Source organism: Bufo bufo, chromosome 4, assembly GCF_905171765.1.
Source record: "Bufo bufo chromosome 4, aBufBuf1.1, whole genome shotgun sequence".
Classification (NCBI taxonomy): Eukaryota; Metazoa; Chordata; class Amphibia; order Anura; family Bufonidae; genus Bufo; species Bufo bufo.
Window position 1 is genome coordinate 12,418,401 of NC_053392.1, and position 27,236 is coordinate 12,445,636.

Consider the following 27,236-nt stretch of genomic DNA (forward strand, 5'->3'; position numbering starts at 1 on the left):
TAGATCTGGAGTCAGGAAGGAATGTCTTTCCCTAAGTGTCTCTCTCCATCCACAGGATTACACCATAGTGAAGAAGACATCGGGGGGGACTCCCATCATCCATGAGTCTGGAGGGTGGAGCAGGACCCCCATCACTGAGCCTCCTCCCCTGATACATGAGCAGAAGATCCTAGAGCTCACCCACAAGATGATGGAGCTGCTGACTGGAGAGGTGACACTGCTGGGAATGCTGGGAAATTCTCCAGTAACAGCACTGGAGGGGTCTGGGTGATGACGGTGTCATTGTGTTGTTAGGTTCCTGTAAGGTGTCAGGATGTGGCGGTCTATTTCTCCATGGAGGAGTGGGAGTATGTAGAAGGACACCAGGATCTGTACAAGGAGGCCATGATGGAGGATCCCCGGCCTCTGACATCACCAGGTAAGAAGAGACGAGGTGAGAAGAGGCCGTGTTAGAGCCTCAGTCCGGTCATGTGCAGTGTGTACACGTGTGTAATGACATGTAATGTAGGAGCTCCACATGTTATTCTCCCGTCACATCACGTTAGAGCCTACATTTCCCGTATACATCACACTTCTCCATAGGCTCCATCCTCCTGACAGATATAGTGTCCTCTTGGCCTCCATCGGCCGGTACAGTAGATGACACTATTCTATACAGAGGATCCTGCAGGAGAACCTGCGCCGTGCCGTATACATGGGGCTTATGGGTGACGTCTGCCCCTGTGTGACTATATAGAATGATAGGACTGTACAGGGGAGACGTCACCTCCTTCTATCAGAGATCTACGTTAGGAAACCCTCCTGATATCTACCTCTGATGGAAGGCTCAGACGTGGTGTGAACACATCCTTATTCCAGTAGTTCTCCTCCCTTCATGTCTGGGATCCTCTAGTCACTCCACAAGCAGAGAAGACACATGGTGCTATATGTGACCGGAGGAGAAGGTGGGATCACCGGGCTCTTCTCTTTCCTCCTCCAGTCTGTGGTCCTGTCAGAGCGGACATGTGTCTTCTAGCAGTAGATGTACGGCCCGGAGTGTTCTAGCTGCGGAGGCTCCACAATATGTCATGGGCTCCGTTTTCTCTTACTCTGAGGATCTGCTCCAGGATACATAGGAGTGGGGTGACATGGGGGGTGCAGATGAATCGGGCAGCCTGAGGGGGTGACAGACGTCCCTGATCAGCGGCCGATGCCTGAGCTCCACACACACGTTCCTCGCTTTACTGTACTGCTGCATTAGGGTGTGTTCACACACGGCAGGTTTGTTGTAGAGGTTTCCGCTCCTGAAATCCGTCCCATATATGTGAATGTGGATGTTCCTGCAGCAGAGGATGGATACAGCGGTGGACGCCATCAGACCGGCCAGGGTTATTCCTCTCTGTTATCAGCAGCGGAGCACAGTGTGCTCTGGTTATAAATGATCCGACCTCTCCTGTAAGAAGCCGGAGGATGGGAGTCATCTGTGGATAACGGGGACTTAACCCATTAATGACCAATGAGGTACATGAACGTCACTGGTCAGGAGTAGTGTTGATCGAGCACCCGAGCATTAAACCAGGCAGCCCCTGCTCTGAAGAGCGGAGGGCGTCTGGTTCATAGGAAAACGTCAGAAATTGATGGAACACCACCGAAATGGTTCAGGAACACCATGAGGACGATGTCTGGATGCATCTTGGACTCCAGGTCGCTGCTGGGAACCATGTTGTCCGAGTAGTACGTCACTTTTACAGACTGACAATAATACGCACAAAACCGAAGATAAAATTGATTTTTAGAGAAAAAATTGTTAGGAAACATTCTTTCCTGTATATTTGCTTGTATATAAAGTACGAGTGCTGCCAAAAATTACAAGGAAGAAGCACTCCGATACAACCTGTATATCACATAAAGGAGGCCTCATTCACATTGTGGTACAATTGTTCAGGTAGTGGGACTCCTACATTCATAAAGACTATGCACTAAGTGAAAGGGCTGCCAAAAATTACAAGGAACCGGCGGCACTCCAATACACCCTTTATTACACATAAAGGAGGGCATCATACACAGCCTTGAGAAATTATGATTGATGGTCTGCTGGTGACCTGACCCTGTAAAAGATTGTAGGTGCGGGCATTATATGTGACGAAGAAGCATGTTCATATGATGGATGAGAAAAGGAGGATTCAACCATATACCCTTGTTTGTGGTCAGGGGCGCATTAAGTGCTGTCTAACCAATTCAGTCCCAGCCACCCTCCCTCCATTTTAGTTTTTTTTTCCCTGTATGAAGAGGCTTCCTCGGCCATAGGACATCACATTCATCGTTCACGTGGTCTCGGTGCAGCTCTGTCCCATCTGAGTGATTGGGTCTGATCTACCGAGCGCAGGGCTATCACATGGACAGCGCTGAGCATAGAGGCTGCGGCGCTCACTGGGACATCGCGGTTTCCTCAAACAGCTGATTGGCCGGGGTGCCAGGAGTCGGACCCCCACCATCTCATAACTCTCTGAGTACAGATGTCATAGATGTTACCTGCAGTCCTATGTAACGCCTCACATTACACAGTGAACTATTGTGTTATCTGGGCTGTTACATAGGACTGCAGGAAACATCTACTACATTATCTGCACACAGAAAGTTATCACTGCTATCTGGGCTGTTACATAGGACTGCAGGTGACAAATTAAAATTTTAGTTGCCAAATTGAAAATACATATGATTATGATAATCTTGGAGGAGAAGATGAGACGCAGGTCACAGCGGTGAGCCCGCTCTACATATAGGAGAATACAGCACCACATGCCTGTTACATCCAGGGACATCTCCTGTCATGTAGACCTTCTCTTTCCTCTTCTCCTCCGTTTGACCCAGACCGCCATGACTAATTCTTTCAGCCGCATCTCGTCGTCTACAGAGTTTGTTACACAGACACGTTAGATTTCTCATAATTGGGGTCATTTATCAAACTGGTGTAAAGTACAACTGGCTTAGGTGCCCATATCAACCAATCTGTGTCCGGCATGGTGAGGCAGGCGCACATTCTTCATTGTCCTGCGTCCCTCCCGGCACAGACGCGCGATGATGTCACCACGCACACGTCTGCGCCAGGATTTCACTACCGCATAGGCCTCAGGCCTGTGGCGGTGATCGGCGGCGGGGCAGGGAACTATTCGCTCACATGCCCCGTCGCAGTATGTGGGCGTTGGGGTCGGCGTTGGGCCCCCCAGGGATGCCGGGCCCGGGGCTACCGACCCGAACTACCCTATTATAATCCGCCACTGTTTGTGGTGGAAGGGGTGCAGGGAATACAGTGTATTCAGTACATTTTAAACAACACTTGTAAATTGCCTTTATGTTCAGCTGCTTTCCTCTGGTGGAGTCGAGAAGTCGGGGGCAATCCAGGCCTTGTTCATTTTGATAAGAGTCAACCTGTCAGCATTTTCAGTTGACAGGTGTATGTGCTTATCAGTTATTATGCCACCAGCAGCAGTAAATACCCGATCAGACAAAACGCTGGCGGCAGGGCAGGCCAGCACCTCCAAGGCGTAGAGCGCCAGTTCGTGCCACGTGTCCAGCTTGGACACCCAGTAGTTGTAAGGCACTGAGGGATCACTGAGGACGCTGACACGGTCTGCTACGTACTCCTTCACCATCTTCCAAAACTTTTCCCTCCTTGTAACACCAGGATGTGCATCATGTTGAGGGTGCTGGTGGGGTGTCATGAAACTGTCCTAGGCTTTGAAAAGTGTTTCCCTCCTCTGTTGGAACTGCTGTGTGTTCCCCTCGTCTCCCCTCCTCGATTGCCCAAGGAAGTACGGACTCTGCAGCCAGCGTTGTCAGCTGGAAATTTTTGGAGCAATTTTTCCAGAAGGACCTTCTGGTATTGCACCATTTTGCTCGTCCTCTCCACCACAGGAATGAGAGATGAGAAATTCTCTTTGTAGCGGGGGTCGAGAAGGGTGAACACCCAGTAATCCGTGTTTTCTAAAATGCGTATAAAGCGCGGGTCCCTGGAAAGGCAGCCTAACATGAAGTCAGCCATGTATGCCAGGGTACCAACAAGCAAGACGTCGATGTCGACATCAGGAGGATGACTCTCAATCTCCTCATCCTCTTCCTCCTCTTCTACCCACCCACGCTGAACAGATGGAATTAAACTTCCATGGGTACTACCCTCTGTAGCAGAGGCAACCATCTCCTGCTCCTCCTCCTCCTCTTCATCGTCCAATTCGCTCTGAGAAGACGAACTGAGGGTGGTCTGGCTATCACCCTGTGTAATGTCTTCCCCATTTCCACCTCTTCCACATGCAAAGCGTCGTCCTTAATTGTGAGCAGCGAGCGTTTGAGTAGACACAGAAGTGGGATGGTTATGCTGATAATAGCGTTATCGCCGCTCACCATCTGTGTTGATTCCTCAAAGTTTCTTAAAACCTCACAGAGGTCAGACATCCATGCCCACTCCTCTCTTGTGAAGAGCGGAAGCTGACTGGACTGGCGACAACCATGTTGCAGCTGGTATTCCACTACTGCCCTCTGCTGCTCACAAAGCCTGGCCAACATGTGGAACGTGGAGTTCCAGCGCATGCTTACGTCGCACAACAGCCGGTGATCTGGCAATTTCCAGCGCTGCTGCAGCATTGACAGACCGGCTGAAGCTGTCGATGACTTGCGGAAATGCACCTTCACCAGTAGCTCAGGCAAATTGGGGTAGGCTTTGAGAAACCGCTGAACCACTAAGTTTAAGACGTGGGCTGGGCATGGTATGTGTGTGAGCTTGCTGAGCTCCAAAGCCGCCACCAAGTTACGGCCATTATCACACACAACCATGCCTGGTTCTAGGTTGAGTGGCGAGAGCCACAGCTCAGTCTGGTCTCTTCTCCCCTGCCACAGCTCTGCAGTGCAACACTGCTTCCAGCTATGGACTGGTGCTGCACGCGGATAATTCAGAAGTGGAAGTGGAGGAGGAGAAGTGGGGGTTGGAGCCACTAACGTAGGTGCTGGTGGAGACTCTGATCGACGTAGGGCCCGCAATCCTTGGCGTCAGTAGCACCTGTGCCATTCCAGGGTACGACTCACTCCTGGCCTCCACAACGTTCACCCAATGTGCCGTCAGGGAAATGTAGCGTCCCTGGCCAAATGCACTTGTCCATGTGTCTGTGGTTAAGTGGACCTTCCCAGTAACTGCGTTGGTCAGGGCACGTGTGATGTTACGGGACACATGTTGGTGTAAGGCGGGCACGGCACACCTTCAAAAAATAGTGGCGGCTGGGGACTGCGTAACGCGGGACGGCCGCCGACATCAGGCTGCGGAAGGCCTCAGTGTTCACAAGCCTAAATGGCAACATTTCCAGGGCCAGTAATTTTGAAAGGTGCACATTTAGTGCTACGGCCTGTGGGTGGGTGGCTGGGTATTTGCGCTTGCGTTCAAAGGCCTGGGGTAAGGACATTTGGACGCTGCGCTTGGACACGGAAGTGGATGTGATGGCTGACGGTGCTTGTGAAGGTCCAGGTGAAGGGTGGGAGGCTTCCAGGCCCGTGTCTTCGACAGGGGATTGGCCAGCACATAACAAAGGGGAAGAGGAGGCAGTGGCGTGACCCGCACACACTGATTGTGGACCCAGGTGTTCATCCCACTTGTTAGGGTGCTTTGATGCCATGTGGTGGATCATGTTGGTGGTGGTGAGGTTGCTAGTGTTCACGCCCCGGCTCATTTTGGTATGGCACAGGTTGCAAATTACAATTCTTTTGTCATCCGCGCTTTCCTCAAAAAAGCGTCATACTGCAGAACACCTACCCCTTGGCAATGGAGATTTCTGCAAGGGTGTGCTCCGTGAAACAGTTGCAGGCCTGTTTTGTGTGGCCCGCCTTTTCCCTTTTGCCACCCCACTGCCTCTTCCAGCTGCAGATCCTTCCCCCTCTGTACTGCTGTCCTCGCTCGGCTTTCCACCTTCCCAGGTTGGGTCAGTGACTTCATCATCCACCACCTCCTCTTCCACTTCCTCACTCTAGTCATCCTCCTGACTTTTTGACCTTACCACAACCTTTAGTGATTGACAACTGTGTCTCATCCTCTTCATCAACCTCTTGAGACAGTAATTGCTGTTGGCTTATTTGCAACTGTGTCTCATCATCATCCACCTCCTTAAACAGTAATTGCCGTTCCCCACCGTCATCTTCTTGTGATTGTGGATGCTCAAGAGAATCAGGGCACAAGATATCATGTCCCTCCTTCAAGCGTGCTCGGCGAGAGGGCTAAATCAAGGAATGGCGCTGAAAAGAGCTCCTCGGAATATACGAGTTTGGGGGTCACTTGTTTCCCCAGACTCTCCATGATGTGAGGAAGGAGGATCAGGGTGAGGATTGGGTTGAGCAGACTCTTGGCTACTGAGACTGGACTTGGTGGAAGACAGGGGGGTGCTTAACCGACTGGAAGCATTATCTGCTGCAATCCAACCGACCACCACTCTGGTCTGACTTCGAGAGTGGTGTCCTGCTCCGCCCTGCAAACTGGGACATGAAGCTAAGTATCTAGGATGAGTGTTTTTCTTATGCTCTGGCAGCAGGTACAGTTTCACCGCGCCCAGGGCCACGGCCTCTGCGTGCACCATCAGCATCACGGCCACTTCCCCGTCCCTTACTGCTCACCTTCTTTATATTAAATGTTATATATGATTGAAAGTATGTCACACGTACAGTAGCGTAGGATTTGTAAGTGTGTGCGCAAAAAAGTAAAAAAAGGTATTTGGGATGTGGAAACGTCACACAGGAGATATCATTTGTCACTGTCCGCAGCGTTTACGGAAAAGTACACTGTATGTCACAGATACATTTTAGAAGCGCACACGTTACACTGGAGATGTGGCCCTGGTAATGTCACTGTCCGCAGCGGACACCGTCTATTGACAAAGTACACTGGATGTCGCAGATATTTTTGGGATGCGCACACTTTACACAGGAGATGTGGCGCAGCTAATGTCACTGTCTGCAGGGGCCTAACTGTTGCATGCTATTTAGTGCAGGATGCGCTAAAATATATATTGCTGTGGCCACACACAACAATAGTCCTTAAAAGGACTTTTGGGTATCTAAAAAGTTTTTCTACTAAAAATATTCCTATATCACTCCCTACACTATCTGTCGCTTCCTCAGCACAGCTCTCCCTGACTCGCAATGAGCCGAACCCGCGTCATTGGGTGCTATATAGCACCCGATGATGCGTTCCGGCCAGCCAATCACTGTAATGCCAGTAACCAATATGGCTACTGGCATTACAGTGAGGGTAGTACTTACCTGCACGTTTATTGGTTGCTTAGCAGCCGCGAAACGTGCGGGGAGGAGCATTGCGCTCGAGCACATGCGGTACTCGGTCGAATATCGCCATGTGCCGAGCATACTCCATCAACACTAGAGTCAGGAGTTGTGATACAGAGATGACACCCAACAAAAGATGTTGTGGTCAATAACATCCACTGCAGCTGGGCAGACATGGGGGCTTCCTTTGTCCACTGATCGTTCCCTTCTCTGCAACACAATTTTCGGGCGCTGGTCGGTGGTAATGGCATCCTGAGACATAATGAAGGCCCGCCATCTTGGTTCTTCTGTTATACCTGCCTCTGGAGTCAGTATGATTGCAGATTCAAGACCCATAGGGAACGAAAATAAATAGCGTTTTTCCAAATATTAATGAAGCAAAATATAACAAATTCCACATTTTTCCCCCTATTTATCACGTAAAAATATAATTATTTGTCTGGTCATGTTCAAAAATATGAAATATTAAAATCATGTTGTGAAAAAATCCTATTCTTCCCCCAAAATATATGATCAAAAAAGTTATATGTACCCCAAAATAGTGCCAATAAAATCTCCAGCTCGCCCCACAGAGAATGAGCTCTCAATTTACAGGAGTCAGAATATGGTGACATGCCTATTCACAGGACGGGATAAATATGTGACCACTGAGACCCCACTGATCATGAGAACGAGGGTCCCGTGTCCTCCTTGTGAATGGAGTGGATGGAGCAGACGTCCTCTCAGATATCTCCAGCATTTCCACTGGCAGTGAGGGGAGCAGCAGACATCTACAGCCACCGCTCCATCCATGTGAGGACACAGGACCCCTGTTCTCATCATCTGTGGGGTTTATCAGAAGGTTGGTGAGGAGCGGAACATTGTTATTTAGACCCTGGTCACTAAACCTAGAAGTGAAGGAGCTGAGAGAAGAGTCTGATCTATAGACAGATCTACAGGAGGCCATGTATTCAGTCACTGTGTGCTTGTGTCTCCACAGATGGATCCAGGAGGAGAAATCCCCCCGAGAGATGTCCCCGTCCTCTGTATTCCCAGGACTGTCCAGAGGAGAAGCTCCCAGAGAACCATCAGGTAGATGGAGCAGAAGTCTCCCCAGAATCTGACCAGAAAGGGATTGAACCAAAGATCATTTAAAAATTTTTTTCTCTTCTTCAGGATGAAAATCTGATGGATATTAAAGTTGAAGTTAAAGATGAAGAAGAAGAGGAGATGATTGATTTATGGGGCGTTCATCAGTGTAAGAAGGCTGGGTTGTGACTTTCATGTCTGTTTTCTGGGTCATATAGATACTACTCCCATCATCTCATCATCACATGTAATAATCTCTCCTGCCCCTGTGTGTTTTCTACAGATGGACTCATAGAAGGAAATCCCCCCGAGAGATGTCCCCGTCCTCTGTATTCCCAGGACTGTCCAGAGGAGAAGCTCCCAGAGAACCATCAGGTAGATGGAGCTGAGCCCTATACACATCTGTATAGAGGGGTCCTGCAGTCATAGAGGGGTCATAGATTGTGGGGGTCTCTTATGTGGATCTGTTAGATTTCCCACCTGTCTGCTGTATTGTACTGAATTGTTACAGATGACAAATCAGGGGGAAGATGTGACTGATATTAAAGTGGAGGATGAAGAAGAGCAGATGATGGGCGATCCCCCGTGTAAGAGTGAGGTGGAGGAGGACATTCCAGTCCATGTGACCACAGGTATGGAATCATGAATGACCTACCTACAGTCATGACCTACTCACACACCCTACCTATAGTCATTCCTTAACTACCAAACCATCTCCTGCTGTATATCACTTCCAAACACAGAACAGACCCTTGTGGTCACCACTTGTCACTAGTCTCTCTCGTTCTGATATCTGTCCTTCACCAAATCCACTGAACTATCCCGGGATTAGGCCAAACTTGTCAATCAGCTCTTTATGTAGAAGTGTAAAAAAAGCCTGTGCTGACATCCAGATCTGCGATATCTATGGCACCAGCTTCATCCGACAACTTTGTGTCATAGGCAATGAGATATTTGACATCATCTGCTTTGCCTTGACTTAACGCCATGCTGTTCCGGGCCCAAAAACTAGATTTTTTTTGTACTTACCGTAAAATATGTTTCTCTTTCGTTCATTGGGGACACAATCTTGACCTTGGCTATAGCTATTGCCACTAGGAGGCAACACTAAGCAAAGAAAGTGTTAGCTCCTCCTCCCAGCTATATCCCTCCTGCAGAACCTGAGCTAATAAGTTTGTACAAAAGCAGTAGGAGCAGCCAGGAGAAGCCAACAGAAAACAATAAAAAGAAAGAAAACCGGAGATCGGTCAACCTCAAGAACCAGACTGACTCATCTAGGACAGGCACGCTCAACCTGCGGCTCTCCAGCTGTTGTAAAACTACAACTCCCACAATGCCCTGCTGTAGACTGATAGCTGTAGGCTGTTCAGACATGCTGGGAGTTGTAGTTTTGCAACAGCTGGAGGGCCGCAGGTTGAGCATACCTTATCTAGGAGAACCAGTAATGTATATACACTGCGTGCAGAATTATTAGGCAAATTAGTATTTTGACCACATCATCCTCTTTATGCATGTTGTCTTACTCCAAGCTGTATAGGCTCGAAAGCCTACTACCAATTAAGCATATTAGGTGATGTGCATCTCTGTAATGAGAAGGGGTGTGGTCTAATGACATCAACACCCTATATTAGGTGTGCATAATTATTAGGCAACTTCCTTTCCTTTGGCAAAATGGGTCAAAAGAAGGACTTGACAGGCTCAGAAAAGTCAAAAATAGTGAGATATCTTGCAGAGGGATGCAGCACTCTTAAAATTGCAAAGCTTCTGAAGCGTGATCATCGAACAATCAAGCGTTTCATTCAAAATAGTCAACAGGGTCGCAAGAAGCGTGTGGAAAAACCAAGGCGCAAAATAACTGCCCATGAACTGAGAAAAGTCAAGCGTGCAGCTGCCAAGATGCCACTTGCCACCAGTTTGGCTATATTTCAGAGCTGCAACATCACTGGAGTGCCCAAAAGCACAAGGTGTGCAATACTCAGAGACATGGCCAAGGTAAGAAAGGCTGAAAGACGACCACCACTGAACAAGACACACAAGCTGAAACGTCAAGACTGGGCCAAGAAATATCTCAAGACTGATTTTTCTAAGGTTTTATGGACTGATGAAATGAGAGTGAGTCTTGATGGGCCAGATGGATGGGCCCGTGGCTGGATTGGTAAAGGGCAGAGAGCTCCAGTCCGACGCCAGCAAGGTGGAGGTGGAGTACTGGTTTGGGCTGGTATCATCAAAGATGAGCTTGTGGGGCCTTTTCGGGTTGAGGATGGAGTCAAGCTCAACTCCCAGTCCTACTGCCAGTTTCTGGAAGACACCTTCTTCAAGCAGTGGTACAGGAAGAAGTCTGCATCCTTCAAGAAAAACATGATTTTCATGCAGGACAATGCTCCATCACACGCGTTCAAGTACTCCACAGCGTGCCTGGCAAGAAAGGGTATAAAAGAAGAAAATCTAATGACATGGCCTCCTTGTTCACCTGATCTGAACCCCATTGAGAACCTGTGGTCCATCATCAAATGTGAGATTTAGAAGGAGGGAAAACAGTACACCTCTCTGAACAGTGTCTGGGAGGCTGTGGTTGCTGCTGCACGCAATGTTGATGGTGAACAGATCAAAACACTGACAGAATCCATGGATGGCAGGCTTTTGAGTGTCCTTGCAAATAAAGGTGGCTATATTGGTCACTGATTTGTTTTTGTTTTGTTTTTGAATGTCAGAAATGTATATTTGTGAATGTTGAGATGTTATATTGGTTTCACTGGTAAAAATAAATAATTGAAATGGGTATATATTTGTTTTTTGTTAAGTTGCCTAATAATTATGCACAGTAATAGTCACCTGCACACACAGATATCCCCCTAAAATAGCTAAAACTAAAAACAAACTAAAAACTACTTCCAAAAATATTCAGCTTTGATATTAATGAGTTTTTTGGGTTCATTGAGAACATGGTTGTTGTTCAATAATAAAATTAATCCTCAAAAATACAACTTGCCTAATAATTCTGCACTCCCTGTACAGGGTTGGAGCTGTGTCCCCCAATGAGAGGAAGAGAAACAGATTTTACGGTAAGTACAAAAATCTAGTTTTCTCATTTGTATTATTGGGGGACACAGGCTTGACCTTGGGACGTTACAGAGCAGTCCCCGGGGCTGAGCACCAGATTAAGGTCCCAAGGATTTAACGGAAGACGTTAAGGAGGCGCAGCTTGCGCCACCCCTTGCAGAAAAGTCCGAACCACAGAAAGGAAAGCAAATTCCGCTGAAAAAGAATGGTGTCTGGATACCAAGGGCCAAAGAACTGCAGATGTGACTAAGAAAAAATTGTCACCACCAGACATCTGAGAAGCTCTGACAGACGTCTTTCAGAACCTCCTCCTTGAGGTTCCTTTTGTTTTGCTTTCATTTTCTCATCTCGTTAGTGTAATGACCGGCGTCACGCACAGGGAGGGAAAAGGGAAAGCCCTGCCCAAGGGAGAGGGAAAGGTGGTGACCCCTGACTCACCTTGCGGCTGGCACCTGACGTCCCTAGACGGGTTCCTCACCCGTGCGGCGATCACGTGCCTAAACCCTGGCTTTCCCTAAAATGAGCCCTAGATAGTGAATGGGCCGGTGGGATCGCTAGTCCGCACCACTGATACTAAGAGGAAAAACACCAGGGAGATGACAGACAATACAGGGAGTGCAGAATTATTAGGCAAGTTGTATTTTTGAGGATTAATTTTATTATTGAACGACAACCATGTTCTCAATGAACCCAAAAAACTCATTAATATCAAAGCTGAATATTTTTGGAAGTAGTTTTTAGTTTGTTTTTAGTTTTAGCTATTTTAGGGGGATATCTGTGTGTGCAGGTGACTATTACTGTGCATAATTATTAGGCAACTTAACAAAAAACAAATATATACCCATTTCAATTATTTATTTTTACCAGTGAAACCAATATAACATCTCAACATTCACAAATATACATTTCTGACATTCAAAAACAAAACAAAAACAAATCAGTGACCAATATAGCCACCTTTCTTTGCAAGGACACTCAAAAGCCTGCCATCCATGGATTCTGTCAGTGTTTTGATCTGTTCACCATCAACATTGCGTGCAGCAGCAACCACAGCCTCCCAGACACTGTTCAGAGAGGTGTACTGTTTTCCCTCCTTCTAAATCTCACATTTGATGATGGACCACAGGTTCTCAATGGGGTTCAGATCAGGTGAACAAGGAGGCCATGTCATTAGATTTTCTTCTTTTATACCCTTTCTTGCCAGCCACGCTGTGGAGTACTTGGACGCGTGTGATGGAGCATTGTCCTGCATGAAAATCATGTTTTTCTTGAAGGATGCAGACTTCTTCCTGTACCACTGCTTGAAGAAGGTGTCTTCCAGAAACTGGCAGTAGGACTGGGAGTTGAGCTTGACTCCATCCTCAACCCGAAAAGGCCCCACAAGCTCATCTTTGATGATACCAGCCCAAACCAGTACTCCACCTCCACCTTGCTGGCGTCTGAGTCGGACTGGAGCTCTCTGCCCTTTACCAATCCAGCCACGGGCCCATCCATCTGGCCCATCAAGACTCACTCTCATTTCATCAGTCCATAAAACCTTAGAAAAATCAGTCTTGAGATATTTCTTGGCCCAGTCTTGACGTTTCAGCTTGTGTGTCTTGTTTAGTGGTGGTCGTCTTTCAGCCTTTCTTACCTTGGCCATGTCTCTGAGTATTGCACACCTTGTGCTTTTGGGCACTCCAGTGATGTTGCAGCTCTGAAATATGGCCAAACTGGTGGCAAGTGGCATCTTGGCAGCTGCACGCTTGACTTTTCTCAGTTCATGGGCAGTTATTTTGCGCCTTGGTTTTTCCACACGCTTCTTGCGACCCTGTTGACTATTTTGAATGGAACGCTTGATTGTTCGATGATCACGATTCAGAAGCTTTGCAATTTTAAGAGTGCTGCATCCCTCTGCAAGATATCTCACTATTTTTGACTTTTCTGAGCCTGTCAAGTCCTTCTTTTGACCCATTTTGCCAAAGGAAAGGAAGTTGCCTAATAATTATGCACACCTGATATAGGGTGTTGATGTCATTAGACCACACCCCTTCTCATTACAGAGATGCACATCACCTAATATGCTTAATTGGTAGTAGGCTTTCGAGCCTATACAGCTTGGAGTAAGACAACATGCATAAAGAGGATGATGTGGTCAAAATACTAATTTGCCTAATAATTCTGCACTCCCTGTACAGACAAACACATAAACCCAGGTGGGCGACCACAGCAGTCCACAAAGGTCCAACAGGGATCCGGAGGGAAACGTTCTGGACCAACAACCAGAGAACGCAGCAACACAGCTCCAGTGGGTCAGTATAGAAGTCCAGGCAGGAAGCTCTATATCTGGCAACCAGAGAAGTGTGAGAGGGGAATATAAGGAGGTTGGGAGTGCTGGACAAGGAACAGCTGAGGAGAAGGAGCTACGGATCCCTGAGTGAGCCAAAAAGGGTTGCAAAGCAAACCCAGAAAGCTACCATAAGGAAACAGCCCTATCTTACTACATAGAGCGCGCAGCCAACCGCTGCGACTTCCTGACCCCAGGTATAACGGAGTCAGGCGTGGTTCTTGACACCCTCGTGACAGTTAGCCTTTCTCAGCTGTCATGTAGTTGCACTGATTGCATCCCTTTAAATCCCGTCCCATACTGCATCTCTTTGCGGTTTATATTCCTTCCTGGAGTGTGTGCATGCTGATCCTACTTCTGAGTCTTCTACAGATAAGTTTTGTTCATTAATTAGTGTTTTTCTGTTTGCTGGATCCCAGGTGACCCTGACTCCCTCCGTATCAAGTGTAGGGAGCCGGTGGTCGTGTCCCCTCACTATTATAGGGTGTTCAGGTGTTATACAGTCGAGGTACGAGGATATGCGATCATCTACCATTGGGATTTTCGCATAGGCTGAGCAGTCAGGGAGAGAGCCAGGTCTGATGCAGGGCTCTCCCTTTTGTTCCTTAGTTTTGGATCCAGTCAGTCGGATCTTCATTTTGTGTCTTCTAGTTTCCTGTACACCTTCCATGACAAAAATTCAGCAGAGGTCTGCTTCCTACGGACACTAAGCTAAAACTGATTAGCTCAGGGTCTGCAGGAGGGATATAGCTGGGAGGAGCAGCTAACACTTTCTTTGCTTAGTGTCGCCTCCTAGTGGTAATAGCTATACCCAAGATCAAGCCTGTGTCCCCCAATGATACAGATGAGAAATGTTGGTTTTAGGTGGTCCATTATCCTGTTTTTCAGTAGTTTTCATGATTTTGACTGCTATCGATGTTCTGCTGTTGGTCTATAGTTGCTGGCTGCAAAGGTATAGGAAAAATAAAGGAACTACGTCTACTTCTCCTTCCTGCTGGATCCACTTCAGGATTTGGCTCAAAAACTCAAGCATAATCATTGACCTTTCTAGTGCCAATTTAATCCAGGGGTCCTGAATCTTATGATATCTGGTCAGTAATCTTTTGGTAGCACAATTAGATGGTCGGCGGCTTTGACCCAAGCTGGGTTCCTGGTTAGCAGGTTAAGATGGGTTCCTTCCCATACCGTATCAGTCCCAGCACATAGTCCTGAGTATCTGTAACTATAGACAGTGTAGTCATACCTGAAACAGTGCTGGTAATTTCCTGCCGCTTTAGGAAACACCACGAAGCTGTGTTTTTTTTTTTTCGTTTTTCCTCGCTGCCTTTCCAGAGCCATGACATTTTATTTTTCTGTTCACATAGCCGCATGAGGGACAAAAAATAAAATTTTATGTATTTCGTTATTACATTGTTTCCTATTCAGCAAAACTGACCGATTCCCTTCATTTATCATTCCAGAGATTCTAAATTTTAATAATTTTTCTTGTGTTTTAATACTTTAACTAAAGTTTGAAAATAAAATGAATGTATCGTTTGCATCACCATTCTTCCCTTCACCCATGACAGCACCATAGAGAGATGGATCCGCCCCACAACTGGACAGGAAGCCCCAGAGCAATCAAAAAGGGAACACCCACTTCCTCCCTCGGTGTGGTTTCCTGTCCTCCGGACAGAGGGGCCTGGAGCATGCAGCCTCCAGGGCTGTGAAACAAGACACACCTTTTAAACTTATACAGCGAATATTTGTGTTGTGTGGTTGGTATAAATCTGTCTGGTACCTTTAGCATGATTGATATGTTTGAATATTTGTCAGGCCTCAGAGCCTGGTTGTCTGCGTCATGGCTTTAGGGGCCTCTTGGCTTCAGGGCCTGGCTGTCTGCCTCTTGGTTTTTGAGGCCTGATAGCTTTGGGCCTGGTTGGTTGCCTGGTTAGCTTCGGGCTGAATGCCTTTGATCTTATGTTGGTTTCATTAAATTCTGATGCCCTGTGTATGCTTGGCTGTATTCCTGTGTGGCTGAACTTTTTTGCATTTATGCCGGCATTGTTGAACGCCTGGTGGGCGGTCCATCTGTGTATCTATGCTTGCTTAGCTGAATGTCTTGCATCTGTACCTGCTTCGTTGAAAGCCTGGTCTGCTTAGCGCCTGTGCATCTATGCCTGGTTGGTGGAACACTTGTGCATCCATGCTGAGTCAGCTGACAGCCTTGGGGTCTATGCCTGTCTGGCTGACTGCCTTTGAGTCTTTGCCTGGTCGGCTGGCTGCCTGTGAGTCTATCCCTGGCCGGCTGGCTGCCTGTGAGTCTATCCCTGGCCGGCTGGCTGCCTGTGAGTCTATCCCTGGCCGGCTGGCTGCCTGTGAGTCTATCCCTGGCCGGCTGGCTGCCTGTGAGTCTATCCCTGGCCGGCTGGCTGCCTGTGAGTCTATCCCTGGCCGGCTGGCTGCCTGTGAGTCTATCCCTGGCCGGCTGGCTGCCTGTGAGTCTATCCCTGGCCGGCTGGCTGCCTGTGAGTCTATCCCTGGCCGGCTGGCTGCCTGTGAGTCTATCCCTGGCCGGCTGGCTGCCTGTGAGTCTATCCCTGGCCGGCTGGCTGCCTGTGAGTCTATCCCTGGCCGGCTGGCTGCCTGTGAGTCTATCCCTGGCCGGCTGGCTGCCTGTGAGTCTATCCCTGGCCGGCTGGCTGCCTGTGAGTCTATCCCTGGCCGGCTGGCTGCCTGTGAGTCTATCCCTGGCCGGCTGGCTGCCTGTGAGTCTATCCCTGGCCGGCTGGCTGCCTGTGAGTCTATCCCTGGCCGGCTGGCTGCCTGTGAGTCTATCCCTGGCCGGCTGGCTGCCTGTGAGTCTATCCCTGGCCGGCTGGCTGCCTGTGAGTCTTTGCCTGGTCGGCTGGCTGCCTGTGAGTCGTTGCCTGTTTGTTTAGCAGGCTGGCTGACTGCCCTTGAGGATATGCCTGGCTGGCTAGTTACCCCTTTGAGTCCATGCTTAAAAAATCATGGCTGTCTGGGATATTCTGGTTCGCTGCCTTGAGCCTGTGGTAATAAAAAAAAAGTCAGTCTCTGTGGCAGGGTGGCTTTTTTCATTGCCTCATGTTCCTATAGATCTAATTGCTTCTATGTTATGCTTGCCTGGGATGACTGCTCCTCCAGCCTTGTGCATGGGTCGTGCTTGCATGGTTAGTGGTTTCTGCGGCTCTGTCTGGATGGTTTTCGGCTTTGGTCGCCATGTCTGTGTGGGTGAAGGCTCGTGCCACCATGTCTTGATAACTGTCGGTAGTTGTGACAGTATCTGGATGACCGTACCCCGCTCTGAGCGGGTGTTTATGCGACCCGCTGTGCCTGAGATGCAACCATGTCTTGGTGGCGGTCTGCCTTGATGGCTACGCCTGCATGATGAACTGGTTGACAGTTTGTAGTTTAATGATCTCTCAATAAGCATAGTATACCAACAAGGCCCTATAAGTCTTCTAGTTGGGAGTGAAGATATGGGCTGGACCATGTTGTTTGGATGGCCTACAGGACATATGGCGTACCAACAAAGCCCTATATGGCTCCTGGTTGGGAATAAGAAGATGGGCTGGTCCATTTAGTCTGGAAGGCCTACAGGAAGTATGGCTCACCAACAAAACCCTATAAATACTCGCCGCCGATCTAGAACTTCCTAGGGAGTCCCTGGAGGGTCGGCGGTTGTCTGCTGGGGTCCTTCGTGCGGTAGTTTCCGGCGGTGGGGACCCTAGGAGGTCTGTACGATCCAGGGGGTCTTTGGACCTCTTGCAGCAGATCCGTGAGCTCCTCCAGATAAGGGATTGATGCCATGGTAGGGTTCGATCGTGGATGCCAGATTGCAAGAAAATTTTGAGATTTTGGCATCCAAAGTTTTTCTGGTTCTCCAGTGGATCTTGGATCACTGGGTCGGGAGAGTGCCGGGTGAGTTCCCTGCTGCACGCTCCCTGAAGATTCAACAGTGGAGGTGGCGTTCCTTAGAAGGGCCTTTTCTAGGGAAGTAACATCTGTCGCGGAATATAATCTGCACCAAAGGAATCTGTGTTCAGCAATCATCTTCAGCTTGATCGTTCTACATCAATATACACTCACCTAAAGAATTATTAGGAACACCATACTAATACGGTGTTGGACCCCCTTTTGCCTTCAGAACTGCCTTAATTCTACATGGCATTGATTCAACAAGGTGCTGATAGCATTCTTTTGAAATGTTGGCCCATATTGATAGGATAGCATCTTGCAGTTGATGGAGATTTGAGGGATGCACATCCAGGGCACGAAGCTCCCGTTCCACCACATACCAAAGATGCTCTATTGGGTTGAGATCTGGTGACTGTGGGGGCCATTTTAGTACAGTGAACTCATTGTCATGTTCAAGAAACCAATTTGAAATGATTCGAGCTTTGTGACATGGTGCATTATCCTGCTGGAAGTAGCCATCAGAGGATGGGTACATGGTGGTCATGAAGGGATGGACATGGTCAGAAACAATGCTCAGGTAGCCCGTGGAATTTAAACAATGGCCAATTGGCACTAAGGGGCTTAAAGTGTGCCCAGAAAACATCCCCTACACCACCACCACCACCAGCCTGCACAGTGGTAACAAGGCATGATGGATACATGTTCTCATTCTGTTTACGCCAAATTCGGACTCTACCATTTGAATGTCTCAACAGAAATCGAGACTCATCAGACCAGGCAACATTTTTCCAGTCTTCAACAGTCCAATTTTGGTGAGCTCGTGCAAATTGTAGCCTCTTTTTTCTATTTGTAGTGGAGATGAGTGGTACCCGGTGGGGTCTTCTGCAGTTGTAGCCCATCCGCCTCAAGGTTCTGCGTGTTGTGGTTTCACAAATGCTTTGCTGCATACCTCGGTTGTAACGAGTGGTTATTTCAGTCAACGTTGCTCTTCTATCAGCTTGAATCAGTCGGCCCATTCTCTTCTGACCTCTAGCATCAACGAGGCATTTTCGCCCACAGGACTGCCGCATGTTTTTCCTTTTTCACACCATTCTTTGTAAACCCTAGAAATGGTTGTGCGTGAAAATCCCAGTAACTGAGCAGATTGTTAAATAGTCAGACCGGCCCGTCTGGCACCAACAACCATGCCACGCTCAAAATTGCTTAAATCACCTTTCTTTCCCATTCTGACATTCAGTTTGGAGTTCAGGAGATTGTCTTGACCAGGACCACCCCCCTAAATGCATTGAAGCAACTGCCATGTGATTGGTTGACTAGATAATTGCATTAATGAGAAATAGAACAGGTGTTCCTAATAATTCTTTAGGTGAGTGTAAGTACTTCTCTAAGATGTGTTGTTAAATCTGTTATGATTTATGTTAACACTTGATGAGAAACCCGTATAAGATTTCTTTTAACAGATTATCCTAGGTTTAAGATATAATGTTGAAATTCCTAGGTTAGGATGTTTGTTGTTCCCACTTTTTTAGTTGGACCTCTTGTTAGCTTTGGAGTCTTCATAGCTTAAGATTACTTTTCAAGCACGTCCCTCCCGAGGAGTGTTTTTCATCTCTGGTAGCCGATCTCTCTATGGTACTGTCATGGGTGAAGGGAAAAATTATAATTACACTTGCTGGTAATTGGATTTTCCAGAACCCATGACAGCACCCCTCTAATTCCCTCCCTGGTGCTTATGGTTGCTGTCATGGGTTCTATGGTGCTGTCATGGGTTCTGGAAAATCCAGTTACCGGTAAGTGTAATTATCATTTTCTGACCCCCATAATGTTTTTATATCCATGGAGCTGTGTGAATGCTCGTTTTTTTACGGGCTGATCTGTATTTTTTTTCTCATTCAAGGATTTATTGAGTTTTTCAAATAAGTAAATGTAAATGTAATACATAAAGGTAACAAATTACAGTGTCATACAATGCCGTGTACATTATAGAACAATCTCCAGACAAAGGAGGCAGCAAGGTACAATTTCTCATATGAAAGGGCATTAAGAACATGTGGCAATATATGAGTAAGAGAAGCATATTGCTCAAATGGGACAGAGAAGGCTATAGGAATCTAAGCCTGGTAAGACATATACATAACAGGAAAGGGGGACACTTAACAATAGACCAAAGACAGAAAAGGAAGGTACAGGGGAAGCGGAGAGTGGGGGAGTACGGGGTTAAAAACGGGCATTACGAAACTCATCTGACCCCCGGAAAGTTTCCCAAGGGCCCCAGGTTTGAACGAATCGAGAGGTGTCCTGAGGGGAGACGCAGATGAGATCCTCCATCCGCTGATGTAGGGCAATTTCTTCAAACCATTCCTTCCTCCGGGGAGGGAGGCGCAGGTGATTTCCAATGGCGAGGGATGACCGTTTTTGCAGCCTGTAACATATACTTAAGGAGCGAAACCTTAAAAGCAGGGATAGTCAAATCAAAGATAAACAACAAAAGCGCTTCAGGAGCGAATGGGTATTCCCATCACTGCCCGCACAATACGATGTGCAAAGTTCCAGTAAGGTCGCAGGACGGCACAATGCCACCAAATGTGTAACAAGGTGCCTTCATCAGTATAGCACCTCAAACAGCGATCTGAAACAGATGGAAACCATTTGTGAAGCACAGACGGCACTCTGTACCACCTGGAGAGAACTTTATAATTCGTCTCCTGCGCCTTGGTGGAAATTACTGCTTTATGAGAGAGAAGAAAAGCCTGCTTCCATTGAGATAAAGTAAGGCCATTCTCTAGATCACGATTCCAGGCGTGGCAGAAGGAGGGGAGCTAGTCAGAAGTCTGGAGAGCAAGGGGCTAGACACATCTGTTCAAACACTGTAAGGCTCCTGCGTAAGGTGTGGGTGGTACGTATAGAGGAGTAAAAATGTTGGAGTTGTACATACTCAAAGTTATGCCGGGGACGTATTTGAGAGGGCTCCATCAATTGGTTTAAGTGTTTCAGTCCTGTGGTAGTGAGGACATCACCGAACCGAAGGGGGCGCAATTTAGTTTGTATTTTTTTTATTGATACCATTTTGGAGTGTATATGATTCTGATCACCTTTTTTCTATTTTTTGGGGGAGGTGAAGCAAACAAAAAAACAGCAGTTCAGCTATTGTGATTTCCCCCCCATTAATAAGTATATTTTACGTTTGGGCATTTTTGGGACTTGACAATGCTATTGTTATATGAATTTAATTTTTAAATAAAGTTTATATTTTTATATGAATTTCTATTTTTAATATATTTTTATATGTAATAACATCTGATCAGAATGCAGTGGTTTCACTTCAGAGGTTCAGATTGGAGGACAGGGAGAGCCTCCTCCCTGGATCTAATCTCTCATATGCTGTAGTTCGGATCTAAGATCCAAAGTCGATTTAGTTCAAAACTTTGTTTTAATGCTGTACAGAGATCCGTCTCCGTACAGCATGAAAATGTATGGGCTCTGGCGAGGTGAAATCCAAGAGACTTCGGTAATAACAAGTTTCCCTCGCCGGAGCCCATACATTTGATTGCTATACAGAGACGAATCTTCATACAGCATTCAAACAAAGTTTTGACTGAAGTGACTTTGGATCTATGATCCGAAGCTCACTTTGCTCAACCTTAGCTGTAGTTACTATTGACCATGGCATCTGAGGGGTTAATTTGAGTGAGCTCCAATCCCAGTCACTGTAGCCACGTGTCCGCCACCACCGACTGCGTATTGAGTGGACCTAGCTCATAAGTCCGCTCCATACATAATTCACGTGTGTATGACAGACATATCCATCATACACTCACCTAAAGAATTATTAGGAACACCATACTAATACGGTGTTGGACCCCCTTTTGCCTTCAGAACTGCCTTAATTCTACGTGGCATTGATTCAACAAGGTGCTGATAGCATTCTTTAGAAATGTTGGCCCATATTGATAGGACAGCATCTTGCAGTTGATGGAGATTTGAGGGATGCACATCCAGGGCACGAAGCTCCCGTTCCACCACATCCCAAAGATGCTCTATTGGGTTGAGATCTGGTGACTGTGGGGCCATTTTAGTACAGTGAACTCATTGTCATGTTCAATAAACCATTTTGAAATGATTCGAGCTTTGTGACATGGTGCATTATCCTGCTGGAAGTAGCCATCAGAGGATGGGTACATGGTGGTCATGAAGGGATGGACATGGTCAGAAACAATGCTCAGGTAGCCCATGGCATTTAAACAATGGCCAATTGGCACTAAGGGGCCTAAAGTGTGCCCAGAAAACATCCCCCACACCATTACACCACCACCACCAGCCTGCACAATGGTAACAAGGCATGATGGATACATGTTCTCATTCTGTTTACGCCAAATTCGGACTCTACCATTTGAATGTCTCAACAGAAATCGAGACTCATCAGACCAGGCAACATTTTTACAGTCTTCAACAGTCCAATTTTGGTGAGCTCGTGCAAATTGTAGCCTCTTTTTCCTATTTGTAGTGGAGATGAGTGGTACACGGTGGGGTCTTCTGCTGTTGTAGCCCACCTTTCTTTCCCATTCTGACATTCAGTTTGGAGTTCAGGAGATTGTCTTGACCAGGACCTCAACCCTACATGCATTGAAGCAACTGCCATGTGATTGGTTGACTAGATAATCGCATTAATGAGAAATAGAACAGATGTTCCTAATAATTCTTTAGGTGAGTGTATAGTGTAAAGAGATTAATAATCTAGAACTTTTTATATACTTGTTATGAGTTATGATGCCAAAAATCTGGACAAATGGGAACTTATTAGGAACAGGATGTTGTAGAATGAGGGGGCAAATAAAGTCATTGTGAGACAAAAGGCCAAAGTGTGCTGGTTTCTGGGTAACACAGAGATGTTAATGGAATGAATGCATGCCACAGTCTCCAGCTCATCCAAAGCTTGGAATAGTGCTGTAGATACCAATTAGGGGTGGGCGGTATAGGTGATATAGGCGATATGCGATATAAATTTGGGCCACGATATGGATTTTCGCCATATCGCCGGACTGCGATATGATCGCGCTCTCTGCACGCACCAATTTCTCCTGATGAGCCGGCCGGCACAGTGGAGGGAGAAGGAGAGAGTCCCTCCCTCCCACTGTGCGCGGCTGCCGCTGAACACCAATGAGGACAGAGTAGGAGGAGGAGGGGAGGGACTGTGGCCACTGCACCACCAATGAATGTGCCGGCCATATCCCACAGGGTCCGATCGGGGTCCCAGCAGTGCAGTGGTGTACTGCCAATATAGGCAGACCACGCCGTTGCTATGGGGCCCGCAGCACAGGGGGGCCCGGAGCGCATGGAAGGCCCCGCCCCCTAAGTCTACTCTGCACAAGTTTTTATTCATAGTTAATTGAGGCGCTCAGGCTGCCGTGGCCCGCCCACTTGTGTTATTCCCCCCCCCCCCCCCCCCCCTTGGTTCATGCGCCCGCTCCCTAGCTGACCTTTCTACAGGCTACAGCTCCCGGCGTCTGCTGCATTTCACACTGGCCAATCAGCATTTAGCAGCGCAAAGATCCTGCTGCTAATTGGCCAGTGTATCGCAGCAGGAGCAGGCTCAACAATCACAAACAGAGTGCGCTCGTAATTGTCCTCCGCTCTGCGCTTACGCGCTGCCTGCCATCTGCCCATCAGCCAGTGAGTGCAGACACAGACTGAAGGACCGCTCCATAGTGTGCCTGCCACAGTAAGAAGACAGCAGTCAGACTTAATAAAAAGTTAAAGTTCATGTATGGTTGGAAGGGTATTCTTGATGGGGGGAGGGCAGCAGCAAGCAGTGTTTGTTTTTGTTTTTGTTTTGGGTGGAGGGCCCTGAAAAATCATAGAGGACTCAGGAGGACAGTATGGTTTCCTTCTAATCCTCCCCCTATCCTCCCGAGTCCTCTATGAGCCTACAGGGTCCCCCCTCCCCAGCACATCAGTCACCTTGCGGGGGTAGGGGGGAATATGATTAGTGGCTATGTTCACACTGTGCTATCTAACCCCTATAATGCCCCCAAAAATGCCAAAGCACCTTACTTACCTCATTCTCAGGCACCCACATTGCTCCTGATGCCCACACAACCGCCACTTCCTCCCTCCCGTCACGCAGATGAAAACATCCAGCGACATGGGGGGGGGGGCAGCCAATAGCAGGCCACGATGGTAACGAGCCTCCCTAGCATCGCGGGTGACGCTAGGGAGGCTCATTTCCGACATGGCCTGCTATTGGCTGCCCCCCCCCCCCCCCACTGGGCATAAGCATTATCTGTATGCGGTGCCTGGGCTTTTTGGGGGGGCATAATAGGGGTTAGAAAGCCCCTTTAACCCTTAGGATACTGGAGTTGTTGTTTTTTTTTTTTCATTTTTTCATTTTCATTTTTCTTCCCTATCTTCCTTCAGCCATAATTTTTTTATTTTTCCATTCACATAGATATATGAGGGCTTAATTTTTGCGGGAGAAGTTGTACTTTAATATGGCATACAATGTAGTTGTAATCGGGCAAAAAAAATTCCAAATGGGGTGGGGAAAAAAAAACGATTTCTCCACCGTTTTATAGGTTTTGTTCCTACGGTGTTCTCTTTGCGGCAAAACTGACCTGTGCCCTTCATTCTCTGAGTCAGTACGATTACAATGATACCACATATGTATAGTTTTTTATGTGTAAATAGTATAAAAAGAAATTAAAACTTTGAAAAAAAAAATATTATTTACTTTTTCACGTTCTCATATTCTGACCCCCATAACTTTTTTTTATAGTTATATCTACTGATCTGTGTGGGTGCTCATTTTTTGTGGTATGAACTGTAGTTTTTATTGATACCATTTTGGAATGTGTGCGCCTTTTTTAGAGAAGTGATGAAAAAATGGCGCTGGTAGCAAAGGGGTTAAGATGTGGGGGATGGGCTGTGTCAGGCTTTAGCACCGTGGACACAGACACTCGTTCAGTTGTGCTCGCATACATATCGCGCCCTGTATCCACTGTCCTGTGCCCACTCTGCTAAAGTCCACATCGCCCATCTGTGCCCGGCTTTACCAAAGCAGACAGGCAGGAGCAGTGATGTGTGCTGTACATCACTCACTACAGCCCCAGTGAAATCCATACAGCACTGTCATATCAGCGGTGTATGAGAGTTAATAAAAAATAAAATAAAAAAAGATTTATCCCTAACGGTTTCAGTAGGTCAAGTATACATTTCTTTATTGGCAAATGGGGGTGTGGCAGGGGGAGGAGCCAGGACAGTGGGCGGGGTTAGGGGGCCCAAGTTAGATTCTTGCTATGGGGCCCAGTGATTTCTATGTACGCCCCTGCAGCAGTGTAATGCTGGGGCTCCAATCGGTTACCATGGCAGCCAGGAGTCACGCTACTGAAGTCCTGGCTGCGATGGTATGTTAGTGAGCAGCATTATACTCACATGCGCCGTGGCCGCCGGGCGCTCCTTCTTCTGTCTGTGCGGCGGATTGCTAATGCTTATAGCATTAGCAATGCACCGCACAGACCTATGAGAAGGAGCGTCCGGCGGCCACGGCGCACTTGAGTATAATGCTGCTCACTAACATACCATCGCAGCCAGGACTTCAGTAGCGACCGTCCTGGCTGCCATGGTAACCGATCAGAGCCCCAGCATTACACTGCTGGGACTCCGATCGGAACTGCCCACTGCCACCAATGATGGGGGGGGGGGAGGCTGGGGGGGCGCATCAGAGGCTGGGGGGGCGCATCAGAGGCTGGGGGGGCACATCAGAGGCTGGGGGGGCACATCAGAGGCTGGGGGGCACATCAGAGGCTGGGGGGGCACATCAGAGGCGGGGGGGCACATCAGAGGCTGGGGGGCACATCAGAGGCTGGGGGGCACATCAGAGGCTGGGGGGCACATCATAGGCTGGGGGGGCACATCAGAGGCTGGGGGGGGCACATCAGAGGCTGGGGGGGCACATCAGAGGCTGGCTGCCATGGTCAGCTCCCTGCTGTTGTGTGCACAAAGCACAGGGCAGCAGGGAGAGTGTAAAGTCCTATTCACCCTAATAGAGCTCTATTAGGGTGAATATGACAAGGGTTCTAGCCCTTAAAGAGGGCTAATGGTTATTAAATAAAAAGTAAAAAAAAAAATAATATGTTTAACCCCACCAATATAGAAAACAATATATCGCAATATATATCGCATATCGCACATGCTTAAAATTATATTGCGATATAGATTTTAGGCCATATCGCCCACCCCTAATACCAATAGACCAGAAGATATACTTCAAAAGCCGTCCTGTCATAATTCATGTTTTATTATGAATAACTTATGGTCTTGTGATCAGAGAACTGGGAGCTTCTTTGGTCTCAAGCGCCAGGATTTTTGACCTTAGGAAACCTACGGTATTACATATTGGTGGAAATTATTATTATTTTTTTTATAAATATTTTTTTATTCATTAAAATATAATTATACATTAAAAATTAGCAAATAATGGCATTGTGGTATATACATATAGTTACTTATGCATACAACTGATGACATTTTACAACTTTTCCTTTTTCAGAATTCCCCCCAAGTTCCACCTTCCTTTTTCCTTCCCTTACCTCTTAATACAAATGGAATCATATCAAAATAATATACCATCTCCCACTCACTCTCTTTCAACTTTACAAACGTCGTTAACCCTTTAGGTGTTCCACAAGAATTAATGGAAAATAGAGATACAATTTCAAAATTTCACATTTTTTGCTGATTTTCTATTTTAATAATTTTTTCCAGTTACAAAGCAAGGGTTAACAGCCATACCAAACTCAATATTTTTGGCCCTGATTCTGTAGTTTACAGAAACACCCCATATGTGGTCGTAAACTGCTGTATGGGCACACGGCAGGGCGCAGAAGGAAAGGAATGCCATACGGTTTTTGGAAGGCAGGTTTTGCTGGACTGTTTTTTTTTACACCTTGTCCCATTTGAAGCCCCCCTAGAGTAGAAACTCCCAAAAAGTGACCCCATTTTAGAAACTACGGGATAGGGTGGCAGTATTGCTGGTACTAGTTTAGGGTACATATGATTTTTGGTTGCTCTGTATTACACTTTTTGTGAGGCAAGGTAACAAGAAATAGCTGTGTTGGCAGCGTTTTTATTTTTTGTTATTTACAACATTTGTCAGACAGGTTAGATCATGTGATATTTTTATAGACCAGGTTGTCACAGACGCTGCGATACCTAATATGTATACTTTTCTTTTTATTTATGTAAGTTTTACACAATGATTTCATTTTTGAAGAGAAAAAACATGTTTTAGTGTTTCTATAGTCTAAGAGCCATAATTTTTTCAGTTTTTGGGCGATTATCTTAGGTAGGGTATGATTTTTGCGGGATGAGATAACGGTTTGATTGGCACTATTTTGGGGTGCATATCATATTTTGATCGCTTGCTATTACACTTTTTGTGATGTAAGGTGACAAAAAATGGTTTATTTAGCACAGTTTTTATTTTTTACAGTGTTCATCTCAGGGGTTAGGTCATGTGATATTTTTATACAGCCGGTCGATATGAACGCGGCGACACCGAATATGTATACTTTTT

The 27,236-nt window shown here is 47.1% G+C and overlaps 1 protein-coding gene and 1 long non-coding RNA gene across 2 annotated transcripts in view; both read left to right on the forward strand.

Moving 5' to 3' along the window:
- Nucleotides 1–27,236, forward strand: part of LOC120998306 (oocyte zinc finger protein XlCOF7.1-like) — a 1,981,422-nt gene that overhangs the window by 1,485,929 nt on the left and 468,257 nt on the right. The window lies entirely within an intron of this gene.
- On the forward strand, nt 8,339–8,917 carry LOC120998454. The gene is made up of 3 exons (XR_005778399.1): nt 8,339–8,361; nt 8,642–8,733; nt 8,870–8,917. It is a non-coding gene; the product is annotated as an uncharacterized LOC120998454 (long non-coding RNA).